General features: G+C 49.1%; 1 long non-coding RNA gene across 1 annotated transcript; it reads left to right on the plus strand.

Annotated features, from left to right (window-relative positions):
• Positions 1-11,441: 11,441 nt before the first annotated feature.
• LOC146344053 (uncharacterized) lies at positions 11,442-18,242 on the plus strand. Its single transcript, XR_014792577.1, has 3 exons — positions 11,442-11,576; positions 12,667-12,834; positions 16,474-18,242. It is a non-coding gene; the product is annotated as an uncharacterized LOC146344053 (long non-coding RNA).
• Positions 18,243-19,042: the final 800 nt, after the last annotated feature.

Raw genomic sequence — 19,042 nt, forward strand, 5'->3', positions numbered from 1 at the left:
AATTTCTTCATTTAGGAAAAACACATCAAATGCACAGGTATAAGATGGGGGATACCTGGCTTGCCAAAAAGATCTTGGAGTTATAGTGAATTGCAAGCTGAATATATGAGTCAACAGAGTGATGTGGTTGAAAAAACACAAATGCAATTTTAGATTGCATCAATAGAAGTAAAGTTCCTAAATCACAGGTAGCAATAGTTCCATTCTACTCTGGGCTGGTCAGACCTTACCTCAAATACTATGTCCAGTTCTGGACACTACATTTTAAGAAGGATTCAGATAAATTGGAACAAGTTCAGAGAAGGGAAACAAAGATGACCAGGGAACTAGAAACTAAGTCTCATGAGGAAAGATTGAGGGAACTGGGTATGTTTAGCTTTGAGAAGAGAAGACTGTGCACTCTTCAAGTACCTAAACGGTTGTCAGGAGAGGGCTGCAACCTATTCTCTATTATCCAAGACTGTAGGACATGAAATAATGGGTTTAGTTACAGGATGGCAGATTTCTTCTGAACATCAGAAAAAAATGCCCTAATTGTCAGAGCAGTCAGACAATGAAACTGACTGCTTAGGGAGGTGGTGGGCTCTCCATCCCTGGAGGTATTCAAATAGAGACTGGACCACCATCTGTCAGGGATACTTTAAACTGGATTCCTGCACTGGGCAGGGGGTTGGACTAGATGGCTTAAATGTCCCCTTCCACCTCTATGATTTAATTATTCTAACCCTTCACACCCCACAAATCTGCTCTGCTGGCTTGGGGGACCCTCTGGAGCAGATGTGGAGGGGTCATGGGATGCTGCAGGGAAAGGAAGGAAGGAAGGAAGGAAAGTTCAGTTGGATGTCACCCTCAATTATTCACTTGTGTAAATGTTTCCTAGCTGAACCTATATTCTGTTCTTGCAATAGCATGGCATTCTTGTAACAACTGCTAGTCTGTTTTTCTCTCCCTGATACTTCAGTGCATTACTGTTAGCAAGTATGAGAGGTGGTGTGAAACAAGGGCCTCTGGCATGAAATTTTTTTGCAGTGTATCAACAGTTCGTTTAATGCCAGATCCCAACAAAGGTGAATGGCAAACCATTTATTCAGTTCATCACATGCTGAATGGGAACTAGCAGTCCCAAAGTCACACAACCAAGGCCTTTGTTTTGTTATGAGCATATTCCCTTTTGAGCGCCTTCAAAGTGACCTTATGTGTACTGTCATGAACTCCATTTTCTTTCTGTGTCACAGTATCCATCAGTTTCCATTTTACCAGACTAAGGTGGCATGTGTGAGAATTATCTAGAAAGGTCTTAAGCCTCAAGGTTTGACCAAGCCCAGTTAATTGGACTGAGTGATCTCACCTGCATTCCTGTGGGAACTCTCACCCCCTCCCTTGGGGGCTGGGAAAACTGTCTTAGCCAGCCAGTGATTGACTGCCAGGGATCTCCTTGGAGTTGCCAGGGGTGTGAGCATAAAATCGGGAGAGGGGGAACAACAGGTATTTGTCTTTGTTTTCACCTTCTGTCTTTCCTCTGGACTGCATATATGTCTGTTCAGCCCTGATCAATGGGAAGACCTGTGCTAGGTGTGTAGAGACAGGTTTAGGTAGTTTTTTTAGTTTTAGGTAGGTTTTTTTGTAATTTTCGGACTGTATTGTTTCCAAACATACTCTGGTTCTTGTATGCCTTTTATTTCTTGTCTCCCCATTCCCCACTATAAATAAACTGAACAACTACTTCAAGGGTCATATGTACTTATTTTCAAGTAAGCCTTGGTACTAAATCTAGAGCCTTCTGTTTGGTTATTGCTACTGTGTAAAATAGGGATGTACGAAAGTTCCGCCATGGATCTCGGGGAGGCCGAATGCCAGCACATTCGGCCCCGCGAAATCAGTGGTGGAATGGCCCGCCCCCCCGCCCCCCGGGACGAGACTTACCTTGGGCAGATCTTCCTGGCGGCGGCGGCTCCGGCGGCGGTTCAGCGGCGGTTCGGCGGCTGGTCTTCCAACCGGCTGCCACCGCCACCATTTCCAGGTTAAAACAAACAAACAAACAAAAAGTGATAGGCTACGTAAAGATTTACGTAGCCTATCACGGCTAGATTTTTAAAAAACACCATGATAGGCTACGTAAATGTTTACGTAGCCTATCACGGCTGACTTAAAAAACACACACACAAAAATGCGCGTACGCAAATGGTGGCAGCCTATTTCTACGCCATTTGCATTCCTTATTTTGGCACGTCTTAGTCTACGTAAACATTTACGTAGGCTAAGACAGCGAAAATAAGGGGAACGCAAATAGCGTAGAAATAGGCTGCCGCCATTCGCGTACGCGGGTTTTTTTGTTTTTTGTTTAAATCAGCCGTGATAGGCTATGTAAACATTTACGTAGCCTATCACGGCTGACTGCAGGGATGCAAACGGCGGTGGCTATGGCCGCCGCCATTTGCGTCCCTGCTAGCCAGCGGCCGGATGTCTGGCTGCTGGCGGAGCCAGCCGGCGGCTCCGCAGAAATGCTGCGGAGCACAGCCGGCCAGCCAGGATTCCGGGGGGGAGGAACAGAGCGCCTCCCCCCTGGCCAGGATTCTGGGGGTAGGGGTGCACGAAAGTCCCTTACCTGTCCTCGAAGCTTTTCGCGGTGGGGGGGAGGCGCTTCACTGCTCCCCCCGCGAAATTCAGGCCGGGGGGGGAGGCTTCCCACCTCGCCTGACCGAAATTCAGGCCGGAGGGGAGGCTTCCCGCCTCGCCCGGCCGAAATTCAGGCTGGGGAGGAGGCGCCTCGCCTCGCCCGGCCGCGAACTAAAAATTAAAAAAAAAAAAAAAACGCCCCCGTGATAGGCTATGTGACGATTACCGTAGCCTATCACGGCTAGATCTGCAAAGTCAGCCGTGATAGGCTACGTAAATCGTCACGTAGCCTATCACGGGTGACTTAAAAAAAAAACAAACGCGTATGCAAATGGCGGCCCCCATAGGGAGCCGCCATTCGCGTTCCTTATTTGGTCGCTGTAGTCTACATAAATCTTTACGTAGACTACGGCGAAAATAAGGGCAATGCTATTTGCGTTGCCCTTATTTTCGCCGTAGTCTACGTAAAGATTTACGTAGAGTACAGCGACCAAATAAGGAATGGGAATGGCGGCTCCCTATGGGGGCCGCCATTTGCATATGCGTTTTTTTTTTTTAAGTCACCCGTGATAGGCTCCGTGACGATTTACGTAGCCTATCACGGCTGACTTTGCAGATTTAGCCGGTCTTTGCAGATTTTGCAGATCTAGCCGTTCGAAAGACCGGCTGCCGCTCCCGCCCCGGACGAAGACCCGCCGAACTGCCGGCCGGACCCGCCGCCGGGAGGGACATTCGCCAAAGGTAAGTCCCGTCCCGGGGTGTGTGTGGGGGGTGGGGGGGTGCTCGGCCCCCCGAAGTTTCTCCCCGAAACACGTTGGCGCTCGGCCCCCCGAAGTTTCAGGGAGAAATTCTCCGCCAACCCTATCTGGGGGGAGGGACGGAACGCCTCCCCCCCACCATCAACATAATCTGCGGAAAGGTAAGTCACTTTTGTACATCCCTAGTAAAGTCTCAGGACTTGTGTACCTGTCCTGCAAGACCTGTTTCCTGAGGACCCAGTGATATCATAGGAATTGGGATGGCGGAGAAATCCACCATGGACTCCAATGAGGCCGGATTCTAAAGAATTCTAAATACATCCCCGGAGTCTGTGGCAGAACAGACTACCCCCCTGCCCCCCCAAAAAAATACCCCAGGGACGCGACCTACCTGCCGCTGGCTGGTGGCGTCCATCCGATGCCATCCAGTGCTCAGCTGCAAATGGCATCCAGTGTAGCAGACACCATTTGCATCCCTGCTTTAGCCGTGATAGGCTATGTAAATATTTACGTAGCCTATCATGGCAAAGAGCAGGGAATGGCATAGTGGACGCCTTTTGCATCCCTGTTCTTTGCAGTAATAGGCTACGTAAATGTTTACGTAGCCTATTACTGCAAAGAACAGGGATGCAAATGGCGGCCGCTGGCAGACTTCCAGCAGCTGGGACGCAAATGGTGTCCAGCGTAGCGGATGCCATTTGCGTCCCTGTTTTTTGCAGTAATAGGCTACGTAAACATTTACATAGCCTATTGCTACAAAGAACAGGGATGCAAATGGCATCCGCTACGCTGGACGCCATTTGAGTCCCAGCTGCCGGAAATCCGCTAGCGGCCGGAGCCGGCCAGCAGCACTGCGGATTCGCCATGGAGCGGAGCTGGCCAGTGAGGATTCTGGGGGGGAGAGATGGATCGCCTCCCCCTCGTGGACCCCCCACACACTCCAGGTAAGGATCTTTCGTACATCCCTACATAGGAAACACCCGAGTTTGCCTCAGCCAGTATTGCTTCTGCTTTCTTGGGGGCAATGCTGGTCCCTAGGAAGGGAAAAATCACAGGAGAGAGAGAGAGTTCCTGAGACTGGATCATAAAGCATGAGAAAGACCTTACTGAAAAGAAATTTGGTCTAACCTCAAAGGAATCAACATCAGAGGTATTTACGTGTATTCTGATGTCTGTGGGTCCTTTCCCTAAGCTAACCACTGTCTCACTAATCAGAGGGCAACCTAGTGAAGTAATTGGAGAGCCAATAAAATTAATATCAACAACCTTCCTGTTTAGGGCTCTTTTTTTCAGGTCCAGGGATAGAAGATGGGTGTGGATTGATGTTTCCCTTGCTGGAGACCAGATGACTGTGGGTTTTCCTCTCCTTTGTTTGTTTTTTGAAACTTCAGTATGATCCATGACCTAAGCAAGGAGGCTCATGTTATCCATCTGTCTGTAAGTACTGTGTGGAGAATTAATAAGTCTTCAGGAAAACAATTGTTTAAATGTGGTATAAATGAAAAATAAGAGTGTGTGTGTAATATCGGTATATGTAATATTTATGTCATGTTTTAAAGCAGAAATGCAGCTTTTTTTAGTCAAAATTGGCCCCTGGATCTTCTGAAGTTGCCCACCACTGATTTACATGTATAGCCCCCTTTCCACTAAAATTAATGCTCAAGGCAGATAACAATACAGATAAAAGTTATAATTAAAACATGAAAACTCATTAAATAAAAACACATCCTAATAAAAACACATCAATAGGAGGGGGGGGGGAGCAGTGCTCACCAGATCAAAGCCTGTTTCAGCAACACATCCATTTAGATGCCAAAAGCCTGTCTGAATAGAAATGACTTTGTCTGCTGGCAGAAGGACAACACAGACAAAGCTAGCCTAGGTTTCCTTGGCTGGATCTGCAAGCTGATGATACTGTCTTCAAGATGATGCGTATTCAGGTGTACTTTCAGAAATCATCATGCAACATATCAAAGTAAAAGAAAAGTGTTCATAAATAATGACCAAATTAATCTCATGTCAATCTCATGCCAATTAGCTGCTCTTGTAAGCTATGGGTTTGCCATTCTGCTCAGGCTTTTGTGATGGCAGAAAGAGAAAATTTATAATACTTTTCTTGCTGACTGTGATGTATTTAGAGGTCTTCTCTGAGAGGGGTGTGATCCCTAGAGGTCAGGCTTTCCTAGCTCTCCCCAAAACACCAGCTACCATCACCTACTGATTTGCAGAGAGCAGTAGGACTTTCATCTTTCGATTCTTCACTGTTTACTTCAAAGCCAGCACTGGGAGTAACATGTGCCAACTTTCAAGTCTACCCAGACCAGAAGATACATTTTTTAAAGAATAACAGGTCTGTAATAGGACTAAACAGTACACAGGATGGACTAAACAGTACACAGGATGGACTAAACAGTACACATAGACGTGCCCTACACATACAATGCCCTGGCTCCTTCTAAGTCTAGGTCTCCCACTTTCTGGCTCAGAAAAGCTACTCTTATTTGTTTGAGAAAGAAGATAATGTTTTGTGTAGATGTGATTTTAAAACAGAAAACTCTGCATTAGGGCAGTGAATTGAACTAGATAATCCCATTAAAAAATACATTTATATTCACACACTGAGTCATGGAAGCCAAGGGATTTGGACTTAAGTTTCCAGCAAAATTATTTTTGTGCTGGATATTATGGCTTTTCCCTAGGATCAATTGCCTGGAGTTGTTTTGGCATTATTTCATTATTGTGTTTATTGCTTTCTCAGATGTCTATTTAGATCTGGATTTAAAACCAGTGATGCAGCTAGGTAATTTTAGACCCTGGACTTAATTATTGGGGGCAAGGGGGCTTTAGACAGCCATGTGTCTTGCTTCAGGTGTGAAGCACTCAACTCATATTTCTCTTCCCCATCCGCAACCACTATTCCATGCTTTACAACTGCTCCTAGATTCCTGATATGTTGGAACAACAACAAAACTGTTTGCCAACCCTGCTTTTAAACAAACAAACAAACCCCCAAACCCTTTGAGCATGTGCAGTTTTGCATTTTGAACTCACTTAAATCAGCTTCATCATGACTACAGGAATAATATGGAGTGCCATTTTCTGTGCCCTGCTGCCCATATGACCTGTCGCTTTCTGGGTGACCAGTTTGGGGCCCTGGACCTAGCTACACCACTGTTTCAAACAATAAGAGAGAGAGAGAGAGAGAGAGAGAGAGAGAAGGTAGGTAGGTGGGTGGGTGGGTGGGTGGGTGGGTGGAGATGGGATGGGGGCACACTGTGACTTGTAGGGTATTGCATCTAACAGAAAAGCTGGCAAGGGAGAATAAGTGCAACACTTCTTAAAAGTGAATAACAGCCTATGGTGGTGGGCTCTCACTCACTAGAGGACTTTAAGCAGAGTATCTCGGGGATGCTCCAGCTCTGGAACTCTTTTGCAGAACAGAGGGTTGGACAAGGTAGTGTACAAAGCCCCTTCCAACTTTTTTGGCTCTCCGATTCTATGTATATTGTGATAGACTTTCTGAAAAAAAATCTCTAAGATGGGTCCTATTTCCTTTCTTTGTTGGATACAAGGGACATGGCTGCATGGCTTGGGATTCATACTAAATACAAGGAAAATCATTGATCATTATAGCTAGCATTCTATCCATCTAGTGACAGAGAAAATAACTTATAGAATTCCCTACCAAATGAAATATAAGGATCTCCCATGATTATGGGAATCCTTAAAGTTTGGCGGGGTTGGTCTTTAATTAAATTTAACCTGATGCTCCTATGTTGGCTTGAGCTTATGGAAGTACTGGCTCCTTTTATACACAACTTTGGATTTCTTCATCAAAATGGAGGGCCACCCGTATATGATTCCAGATTATTTCTTAGTAGACAAATCCCCCAAACAGCAATAAGAGCCAATTGTAATAAGGTATTACTTTTTGGAAGAGGGTGTTTGAGCATGCAATAAGCACCTAACCAGATGGTAAGCAAGATGGGCGTATTTCTGGTAGGCTGGGCATGAGGCAGAAGAGAGCCAAGGCCACAATAAACAAAATGTATGTGCCTGCGTGAATGCAGACCTGGCTTGCATCTTTGCCATCAATCTTGTGATACTTGGCATAGTGTTAGATGGGGACATTCTGGCTTGTACATGACAACTGTTAACAATTTTCTTAAAATTCTTCTTTGCTATCTCAGATTGCGGGAAGGATTGTAGCTTGCCAAGATTGTTTTAGCATTCCATTGATCAACCCATGTGTACTCTTACACTCAGTAGATCAGCTGCCATCTGTCGTCATTGTATTTTCCCATCACATAGAGTATTAGTGCTAAAGTGATAACACTGTGTTAGTTCAGGATATGACCTTTCCTCTGCATGGAAACCACTGCAAGGTTTGATAAGCAATTCAGTTTCAGGCTGGGTTTGATAAAAGGAAATATAGCATTTTCTCCAAGACTTCCCCCCTCCCTCCCTTGCTCCCTGTCACTCATTCTATCACAGTCTAAGGGCACAATCCTATGCACGTTTACATAGAAAACTGTCCTACAACTCCCAGCATTCCCCAGCTCGCATAGCTGGCTGGGGAATGCTAGGAGTTGTAGGACTTCTTTCTGTCTAAACATGTATAGGACCATGCCCTAAATACTGTTTTTCTTTTTGCATGCTTATTCTTCATTCTGCATTTTTGATGCCTTTTTTTAAACAAAAGAAACAGCAGTGGCTCCTTGAAGTGATCCCATCAGGGGTCACATAGGCAATGGGGTGATGAAACCACAAATTCAAATCCAAGTAAGGGAAGGTATCATTGATTCATTGCCCTCATTCTCAATAGAGTTCCTGGCAATTTAATTCAGGTGACCATCATATCTACTATTGTGGGCAAGAATCCCTTAGAAGAAATGGAGTAGCACTCATAGTCAACAAAAGGGTGGGAAAAGCAGTACTGGGGTACAATCTTAAAAATGATAGAATGATCTCAGTACGAATCCAAGGCAAACCATTCAACATCACAGTAATTCAAGTCTATGCCCCAACCACTGAGGCCGAAGAAGCTGAGGTTGATCGGTTCTATGAAGACCTACAACACCTTCTAGAACTACCACCAAAAAAAGATGTCCTCTTCATCATAGGGGATTGGAATGCTAAAGTAGGAAGTCAAGAAATCACCGGGATAACAGGCAGGCATGGCCTTGGTGTACAAAATGAAGCAGGACAAAAGCTAATAGAGTTTTGCCAAGAGAACACGCTGATCATAGCAAACACTCTTTTCCAACAGCACAAGAGGCGACTCTACACATGGACGTCACCAGATGGTCAATATCGAAATCAGATTGATTATATCCTTTGCAGCCAAAGATGGAGAAGCTCCATACAGTCAGTAAAAACAAGACCTGGAGCTGACTGTGGCTCAGATCATGAGCTGCTTCTTGCAAAATTTCGGCTTAAATTGAAGAACGTCGGGAAAACCACTAAACCGTTCAGGTATGACCTAAATCATATCCCTTATGAATATACAGTGGAGGTGAGGAATAGATTTCAGGGATTAGACCTGATAGACAGAGTGCCTGAGGAACTATGGACGGAGGTCCGTAACATTGTTCAGGAGGCAGCAACGAAATCCATCCCAAAGAAAAAGAAATGCAAGAAAGCCAAGTGGCTGTCTGATGAGGCTTTACAAGTAGCTCACGAAAGAAGGGAAGCGAAAAGCAAGGGAGAAAGGGGAAGATATACCCAACTGAATTCAGAGTTCCAGAGAATAGCAAGGAGAGACAAGAAGGCCTTCTTAAATGAACAATGCAAAGAAATCGAAGAAAACAATAGAATGGGAAAGACTAGAGATCTCTTCAAGAAAATTGGAGATCTCAAGGGAACGTTTTGTGCAAAGATGGGCATGATAAAGGACAAAGAAGGCAGGGACCTAACAGAAGCAGATGAGATTAAGAAGAGGTGGCAAGAATACACAGAAGAACTATACAGGAAAGATCTGAATGTCCCTGATAGCCATGATAGTGCGGTCACTGAACTTGAGCCGGACATCCTAGAGAGTGAAGTCAAGTGGGCCTTAGGAAGCATTACTAACAACAAAGCTAGCGGAGATGACAGTATTCCAGCTGAGCTATTTAAAATCCTAAAAGATGATGCTGTTAAAGTGCTGCATTCAATATGCCAGCCAATTTGGAACACTCAGCAGTGGCCACAAGACTGGAAAAGGTCAGTTTACATTCCAATTCCAAAGAAGGGCAACGCCAAAGAGTGTTCAAACTGCCGTACAATTGCGCTCATTTCACATGCCAGCAAGGTGATGCTCAAAATCCTACAAGCTAGGCTTCAGCAGTATGCGAACCGAGAACTACCGGAAGTACAAGCTGGGTTTCGAAGAGGCAGAGGAACTAGAGATCAAATCGCCAACATTCGCTGCATCAAGGAGAAAGCAAGAGAATTCCAGAAAAACGTCTATTTCTGCTTCATTGACTACGCTAAAGCCTTTGATTGTGTGGATCACAACAAACTGTGGCAAATTCTGAAAGTGATGGGAGTACCAGACCACCTTACCTGTCTCCTGAGAAACCTGTACGAGAGTCAAGAAGCAACAGTAAGAACTAGACATGGAACAACCGATTGGTTCAAAATTGGGAAAGGAGTACGACAAGGCTGCATATTGTCACCCTGCTTATTTAACTTATATGCAGAGTACATCATGAGAAATGCCAGGTTGGATGAATCAGAGGTCGGAATTAAGATTGCTGGGAGAATTATCAACAACCTCCGATATGCAGACGATACCACCCTAATGGCAGAAAGTGAAGAGGATCTAAAGAGCCTCTTGTTGAGGGTGAAAGAGGAGAGTGCAAAAGCTGGTTTGAAACTCAACATTAAAAAAACGAAGATCATGGCATCTGGCCCCATCACTTCCTGGCATATAGAAGGGGAAGAAATGGAAGCAGTGACAGATTTTACTTTCTTGGGCTCCAAGATCACCGCAGACGGTGACTGTAGCCCTGAAATTAAAAGACGCTTGCTCCTTGGGAGGAAAGCTATGGCCAACCTAGATAGCATAGTCAGAAGCAGAGACATCACCTTGCCGACAAAGGTGCGTCTAATCAAAGCTATGGTTTTCCCAGTAGTAATGTATGGCTGTGAGAGCTGGACTATAAGGAAGGCTGAGCGCCAAAGAATTGATGCTTTCGAACTGTGGTGCTGGAGAAGACTCTTACGAGTCCCCTGGACTGCAAGGAGGTCAAATCAGTCCATCCTAAAGGAAATCAACCCTGACTGCTCATTGGAAGGACAGATAATGAAGCTGAAGCTCCAATATTTTGGCCACCTAATGCGAAGAGAAAACTCCCTGGAAAAGACCCTGATGCTGGGAAAGACTGAAGGCAAAAGGAGAAGGGGACGGCAGAGGATGAGATGGCTAGATAGCATCACGGATGCAATGAATATGAACTTGAGCACGCTCCGGGAGAGAGCGCAGGACAGGAAGGCCTGGCGTGCTATGGTCCATGGGGTCACGAAGAGTCGGACACGACTGAACGACTGAACAACAAATGCAACTAAATCAAACTGATGGCACTGCTTCCCATCTTCGGTTTGAGTGGTGAACATTTGTACATAAATGGGACAGGTGCACTTTCAGGCGGGGGGGGGATCATTTTTGAAACATGTCTGCCCCCATTTTGGCTCAGGCTGGTGATACGAGACTCCAAGACTAATTGTCATATATGTTAAACTCATGATGGTGGAGAATTTCATGCATCCCTTCTTTCAAGCAGTTGAACAGCATATGGATGTACTAGTACAACTGAAGGCTGAGTGACTTATGATGACATGTTTAAGATTATAGATTGCTGTACATGGATTGACCTGGAAAATGTTAATGAAATTGTAATAGGAAATGTGTCTGAGCATATATGCCCTACCCGGCGCCAGCTTGTCTGGCTGAAAGGGGGGGGCCATTGCGGGCGGGTGGGGTGATAAGACGTATGGGCCTCTGATTGGTGCACCCTAGTCGCACCACCATTCAGGGAGGAGCAGACCGAGTTGTCTTAAACTCGATCCCCTCCTTATCTCAGCTCTTTGGCGTGACGCAGCTAAAGACACGATGAGGGACTTTGGCCTGCTGGAGAACGGCTTCGTCCTCGTTCCAGCCGCCTGGACCTGGCCGTCAGGAGAGCCAACTTTGCTGCCTCCGGGGCTCCGGAGTTATTGGTGATATCATTCGCCTCCCTCCCTCCTTCACCGGCTCCTTTTCCCGCCCGCCCATCCGTCCGTCCGTCCGTCCGTCCATTCGGTCTCCTAGTGTACTCGCTCTCCTGCCCGCTCACTCAACCTGCCCGCCCGCCCGCTTGCCCGCCCGCCCGCTTGCCTGACCGGCCGGCCAGCTGCCGGGCCGACTCACAGCCCGCCTGCCGGCCGGCCTGTCTACCTGGCCATCGGCCTTGCCGGCCTCTTCCTCCTCGCCTTGCTGGCCTCCCTTAGGTGTTGCTCCTGGCATGGGGCGTTGGCGGGCAGGTGAGCGCGGCGCCGTTGTTTGCCAGCGGCAGCGCTCCAAGCGGCGGACTGATTGCCCCCCCCCCTCGGCAGCCGAGTCTGCCTGTTGGGAGGGGCGCCTGGCTGCTGTGTCGAGTCGGGGCGTGTATATCACAGCCCCGATTGGTCACCTCCCAGGGGCTTGGGACGTCTCCCCCCTCACCCCCCCAAATTTAAATCACGATTATTAAATATTTAATTAATAAAATTGCGAAACAGAGGCGGCTGCCTGTTTGGCGCCGCCCGCGCTCAAACGCAGTTCCATCACCTTTGGCCCCTGGCTGCGCCTCTTGAAAATCTGATTTTCTATCTAATCGGTACTCATCTTCATCTCCAGGCCTCTCTGTCGTGTCCGGAACTCATACCCGCAGATCTTAAGACTGTGGGGTGGCTGCCTATTGTCTGGGGTGCCCGGCGGCTTTCTTAACTCTTTGATAGCTAGCTTAATTCACCTCCTGCATCATGCCTCCTAAGAAGGGCCAGGGTGGTAAGAAAGGGAAGGGGAGGGCCCCGCCCCCCGCCCCCCTCCCCCCTCCCCCCTCCCCCCTCCCCCCTCCCCCCCTCCCCAAAAGACCGCTGCCTAGGCCCGATTCTGACTCTGATGAGGACGCAGACCCGGTACTGGCATCAATTCTTTCTCGTTTGGAAGCTGCTGAGCGTTCCTTGGGGATCCCTCCTCCTCCCTGGGCCAGGCACAAAAGATCCTCAGTAGTCCAGCACAAGTGAACGCGACAGCAGACCCAACGCTCGTTGCTCCTTTCTATTTCAGATCGCCTGGACGCTATTGAGGCATCCACCTCCTCTTCATCGGCTCTTCCAGAAGGCTCACCGCCTTCAGCGGAGCTCCTCCCTTCTGCTGCCTCATCTTCCCTGGGCGCACAAGCAACAACCTCGATTTTTCCAGCTAGGGATCAGAGCGTGCCCACGATTGGTACAGGTGAGACCGCTTTGGCACCTCAATTCGCCTGGCCGGGTATGGGGCAAATCAACCCCTTGGGTTGGGTGCCGTGGGTTATCTTTCAAGGCGGCCCAGTCCCCCCTCGTCCACTTCCTTCAGTTATTTCAGGCCCCACAGCTAGTACTCCTCAGGCCGTTGCCTCGGCCTCAACTCCTAGTTCAGCTGCTTTATCAGCCAGCCCTCCCAGTTCTTTGGGGCCTGGCTCTTCATTCCCCTTACTACTACCGGCAAGAGACACCATTGCGCCTGCCCCACCATTAGTCCAGCCTCATCTGCTTAACGTCGCCTCCGCCAGTGTTTGGCAGGGGCCCGCCGCTTCGGTTAGTGACCCACTAGCTTCCCTACCTCCTTCCCTGCTAGCCCCACAGTTGTCCTCGATTGACCTATGAGCCAACCTGAGTCGTGGATCTATACCCACTGGTGCTACGTCCTCACCTATTGGTTTTCACTTAACCATTGCTACTAGAGAAAAGATATTGCAGGGTGAATTTATCGATGTCTTTGCCCTACCCTTTCGTGAGCCCGAACCCAGCGACAAAGATAGGACCTGTGACCGAGATCCTGAGCGGAGCAATGCTCGCAAGGTGCCTCGCACCTGGGCGAACTGGTTGCCAGGTTTTTTTAATTTACGCTGGCATCCTCCAGCAGAGGTTCCCTGAGAGGGCTTGGGTTCTAACCAAGTACCTCGACATAATATTCAGGGCTTACTCCGATTATAAGGGGAGCGCATGGCTGGCTTACGACGAGGCCTTCCGAAGGAGAGCCGCCATCGACCCCTCCATGCGCTGGGATCTGAAGGACCAGGACCTTTGGCTCCAATTCATGACCCCTTCTAGGCCAGGCTTCGGCGACAGGTCCGACAGCAGCCATATCCTGGCCAAGCTGCCGCCTGCAATAGCCACCAAGACTATTGCGGGTCCAGGGGTTCAACACCGCTGGCTGTGCTGGGAGTTCAACTCCAAAGGTTCCTGTTCCTATAACCCATGCCGCTTCCGGCATGAGTGCTCCCTTTGTGGCGGTCAACACTCCTGCCCCTCTTGCCCGAGAGCCAGAGGTTGGAGAGGTCCCCCAAAGGATGGCCGGGGTGGCAGAAAACAGGGTGGTGGGCATCCTCCCCCTCCCAAAGGGCCCCAGCCCAATTAAGATTGTTCCACTCCTTCAACTTCTAGGTCGTTACCCAAATAGGCGGGCAGCGATCTACTTAGAACGCGGCTTTACATTGGGTTTCAGGATCCCCTTTACGGGCCTGCGCAGGCCGTATTTGTCCGGTAACCACTGGTCTGTTCTTAGCATGCGGCGCCTGGTGCAAGATAAGATTAACAAAGAAGTTCAGTCAGGTCGGGTCATCGGCCCCTTTTCCTCGCCCCCGCTACCCAACCTGAGGATTTCCCCTTTGGGAATTATACCCAAGAAATCGCCCGGTGAATTCAGGTTAATTCATGACCTCTCTTTCCCCAAGGGCCAGTCGGTTAATGATGAAATTCCAGATTACCTATGTTCCGTGCGTTATACATCCTTTGACGCTGTGGTAGCCATGATAAGAGCTCTGGGCCGTGGGGCATTGATGGGCAAGTGTGATATCAAATCCGCTTTTCGCATTTTGCCTATCAATCCTCTGGATTTTGATTTGCTGGGATTTTCCTTCCAGAACAAATTTTACATCGACCATGCCCTCCCTATGGGATGCTCCATCTCTTGCGCCATGTTTGAAACATTTAGTACCTTTCTGGAATGGGCCATACGGGACAAGATGGGCTGCAGCGATGTGGTCCATTATTTGGATGACTTCCTGTTTGCTGGACCCGGTGATGGCAGTCAATGCTCTGACCTGATTAGGGCATTCATATCCCTTTCCTCAGACTTGGGTGTCCCTTTGGCACACGAGAAGACAGAGGGCCCTGCTGTTACTTTGACGTTCTTGGGGATTGAGCTTGATACCCGCGCAAAGTGTTCTCATCACCCTCACGATAAATTGATGATACTTAAAAATAAGCTCCAGTCCACCTTGCACCTTCGTAAAGTCTCCCTTGGAGAACTACAGGAAGTTGTTGGCCATCTGAACTTCGCTTGTAGGGTGGTTGCCCCTGGCCGCGCATTCCTGCGACGGCTCTGCTGGGCAATGCGGGGTATTCAACTCCCGCATCATCGCACCAGAGTCACCTTTGCTATGTGCATGGACCTGCGGGTATGGCTTAAATTCCTGAGGGACTTTAATGGCATCTCCTTTTGGAGACGTGAATTACTTCTGCGAGCCGACATGCAGATCCATTCAGACGTGGCTGGCACCTTTGGTTTTGGGCTAATTTGGTGAGACCGGTGGTGCCTGGGCCAGTGGCCAGAGACCTGGGCTGCCGGCAGTATCTGTCGGGACCTCACCTTTCTGGAATTCTTCCCCATTTACATGGCTGTACATATTTGGGCAGACTTGATGGCCAACTCTGTCGCCCTTTTTTTTTGGTGCGACAACTTGGCTGTAGTGCACGTCATTAATACATTATCCTCTAGAAACCAAAGGGTCATGGAGTTAGTTAGGGCATTTACCCTCCAATGCCTACACCACAACATATGGTTCCGTGCCCGCCATGTGCCGGGTCTGGGGAACCCTGTAGCCGATGCTTTGTCACGAAACCAGATCGACAGGTTCCGTGCGTTGGCTCCGTGGGCCCGTCTGCTGCCAGACCCCATACCAGACGAACTGTGGGAGATTGGCGCTCTCAAGTCGAACACGCGATCTTGAATTCTATAGCCCCCAGCACTAGAGCTGCCTACGAGAGAGCAGGTAGGGAGTTTGGCGCCTTCAGGTGCGGGCTTCAGTTGCAGGATGTGTGGCCCTTACCTGTGGACCACTTGTTACAATTTTGCGTACATCTGCATAACAAGGGACTATCTGCTAGGACCATTTCGGGGAAGCTTGCCTCATTGGCCTTCTGGGCCAAGGTGCGAGGGGTAGAGGACTCCACCTCAGATTTCTGAATTAGGAGAGCTGTGCAAGGCTGGGCACGGATGTTTCCTGCCCCGCCAGACTCCAGGCACCCTTTGTCGCCAGTTATTCTCACAGGGCTTCAGGCATTGTGGCCCTCCCTTTGCTCTTCTCCATACGAAGCCTCCCTCTTTCACGCTGCAGCTTTAACAGCCTTTTTTGGGGCCCTCAGGATTTCAGAACTGGTCTGGGCCTCCAAATCTGACACCACCGGGAGGGCCTTGAGGTATTCAGATATCCAGATCCAGCTTAGCCTCCATATTCGACGTTCAAAAACCGATCAGGCAGGCAAGGGAGCATTGGTTACCCTTAACCAGGCCCAGGCCGACGAGTTAAGGTCAGGGCCTTGCAGGCTTTCATTGAGCACCGCGGGGCAAGTGAGGGTCCCCTATGGTTCACCACTGACAAAGTTCCAATTTTGGACAATCACTAAGTTAGCCTTGACCACACTGGGTCTGGAGCATTACCGTTTCGGGACTCACTCATTTCGTATTGGGGCGGCCTCTATGGCAGCTGCCATAGGTTTTTCATCCAGGGAGATGAAAAGGAGATGGCACTCCAGGGCCTTCCGCTCTTACATTCACAAGTTGCCTGATGCTTCTTGATGATTTTCTTGCCTTCCCCAATGTTTTATTTAGATGGGATTCGACCAACGCCGGTACGGGTGCTCATTTGTGGGCACAGTATGGTTTTTTGGGCTGCCCGCAGAGCTTCTACATCGGCCTTCGGATCACGGCTGCAGTTTCCCCAACAGGTGGCGATACAATGGCTCGGCAGACGGGGTATGCGATGGGATGGTCTGCTCCCCATACTCTTTCAACGAGGTTTGGTCAGTTTCCCTCCACAGGTCCTGGTGTTACACCTTGGAGGGAACGACCTGGGCTACAAGCCTGGAAAGGACTTGATTGAGCAGGCGTTGGCCGATCTGCGGACGATCCGACATCGCTGGCCGGGGGTGACCATATTATGGTCTTCAATGCTCCCGAGAATCATGTGGAGGGCGCAGAGCAATGCGGCCATGGAAAGGGCCCGGCGCAAGGTGAATAGAGAACTGGCACGTGGGTTGCCAGAGCATGGTGACGGTTGCATCAACCACCAAGGAATTCATTGGACTAAGAGGGAGCTTTACAGGCAGGATGGTGTCCACCTGTCAGACATAGGCAATGATTTATTTTTGGCTTATCTGCAAAGGGGCCTGCAGGAAGTTCTTCTGCGCAGGTGGGGGGAGTTTCACAGGCAATAGGCTCCTATGACTCCTGTGGCGGCTAGGATGGGCAAAACTGGAAAGGGAGTAGGGATGGTGTGCACGCAGAGGCACCTTATGGTGACAGGTGATGCCTGAGGGCCTCCCGAACGGGTTGTGCGGCTCGGCGGGGGGATAAGGGTTGCCTGGGAGACCAACCCTACTCACTCACCCAGGTGTTGTGCGGCACCAGGTTGGGGGTGACACCGGAAGGTCTACCTCCCCCACAAGGGGCAGTCCGGAGGGATGGCGAGATCACCGCCACCCCTCAGGCTGGGTGTGTTTTCGCCCATGAAGTGTCAGCTAGCCGCTGACACAGTTAGATGCCTGTCCTAGTTACCCCTTTGCAAATATTTCAATAAAATGTGGCCCAATTTTCAATCCAAGCTTGTTGTCTGCGTCTTCTTTGACCCATCTCCGCTTGCAAATGCCCTACCCGGCGCCAGCTTGTCTGGCTGAAAGGGGGGGGCCATTGCGGGTGGGTGGGGTGATAAGACATATGGGCCTCTGATTGGTACACCCCAGTCGCACCACCATTCAGGGAGGAGCAGACCGAGTTGTCTTAAACTCGATCCCCTCCTTATCTCAGCTCTTTGGCGCGACGCAGCTCCCTCTCACCCTCCCCTTAGCAGTGTGGGTCGTTGCCGCTTGCCCCTTTGGGAGCCATGTAGGAATTTTTTGGCTCACAGTCCGATTGGTCGTAGACTGTGAGACTTCTTTGCCTACGTCACACTGTTATGAGGGTTGAGTGTGTTCTGTAAGGGAATTTAGTCTATATCATTGGTCACATTCCACTTGGCGGCTAGGACGGGCAAAACTGGAAAGGGAGTAGGGATGGTGTGCACGCAGAGGCACCTTATGGTGACAGGTGATGCCTGAGGGCCCCCCGAACGGGTTGTGTGGCTCGGCGGGGGGATAAGCGTTGCCTGGGAGACCAACCCTACTCACTCACCCAGGTGTTGTGCGGCACTGGGTTGGGGGTGACACCGGAAGATCTACCTCCCCCACAAGGGGCAGTCCGGAGGGATGGCGAGATCACCGCCACCCCTCAGGCTGGGTGTGTTTTCGCCCATGAAGTGTCAGCTAGCCGCTGACACAGTTAGATGCCCGTCCTAGTTACCCCTTTGCAAATATTTCAATAAAATGTGGCCCAATTTTCAATCCAAGCTTGTTGTCTGCGTCTTCTTTGACCCATCTCCGCTCGCAATTTGCATGACTATCACCAATGGATACTCCAATTCCTTTCCACAGATACCCAGCAGCATCCTGTGAATCAGCCTGCAACATATCCATTGCTGACAGATTGCAGGCCATGGCCCTAACTTTTTCTTTTCTTTTCCCTGGCAACAGTGTGATCTCCTCTTTCCTCCCTGAAATATCTGTAGACACCATCTGTAGCTTAAGGCTCACATTGTCCATTAGTATACTATGTACAAATAGGACACACAACAAAATTTTGCAGTATGACATCCTCTTGTTTAGTGTGTCAGCCAGCCATGTCCTCTTCTAGGATATAGAATCTCTCTCTCTCTCTCTCTCTCTCTCTCTCTCTCTCACACACACACACACACACACACACACACAGAGAGAGAGAGAGAGAGAGAGACAGAGAGAGAGCGGGAGAGGGAGGGTTCCATTTCCCCTAACAAACACTCAGCCTGCTGTGGCCACTGAACATGCTCAGTTCCCATTTGGCTGTTTTAGGATGGGTTGCATTGGTGTTGCTATATTAGGATTTCGCCCCCACAAATCTTGGTTACCCCAGTATGTTAATACCCCCTCTTGTTTCTCATTGGCCCCACTTAGGCTACAATCTAGAAGGTACTCGACAGCTAAGTAAGCTATTCGTATATCTGACGATATATCCAGTGTCCACATTTATGTTCTTTGTTTTTGTTTTCAGTTTGTGCTATTTTCCCCATTAGTTACAGCAAATCTGATGTTGAAGCATTGGATGGGCCAAA

Source organism: Heloderma suspectum, chromosome 5, assembly GCF_057233095.1.
Source record: "Heloderma suspectum isolate Gila_16-S chromosome 5, 16-S_ref, whole genome shotgun sequence".
Taxonomy (NCBI): Eukaryota; Metazoa; Chordata; class Lepidosauria; order Squamata; family Helodermatidae; genus Heloderma; species Heloderma suspectum.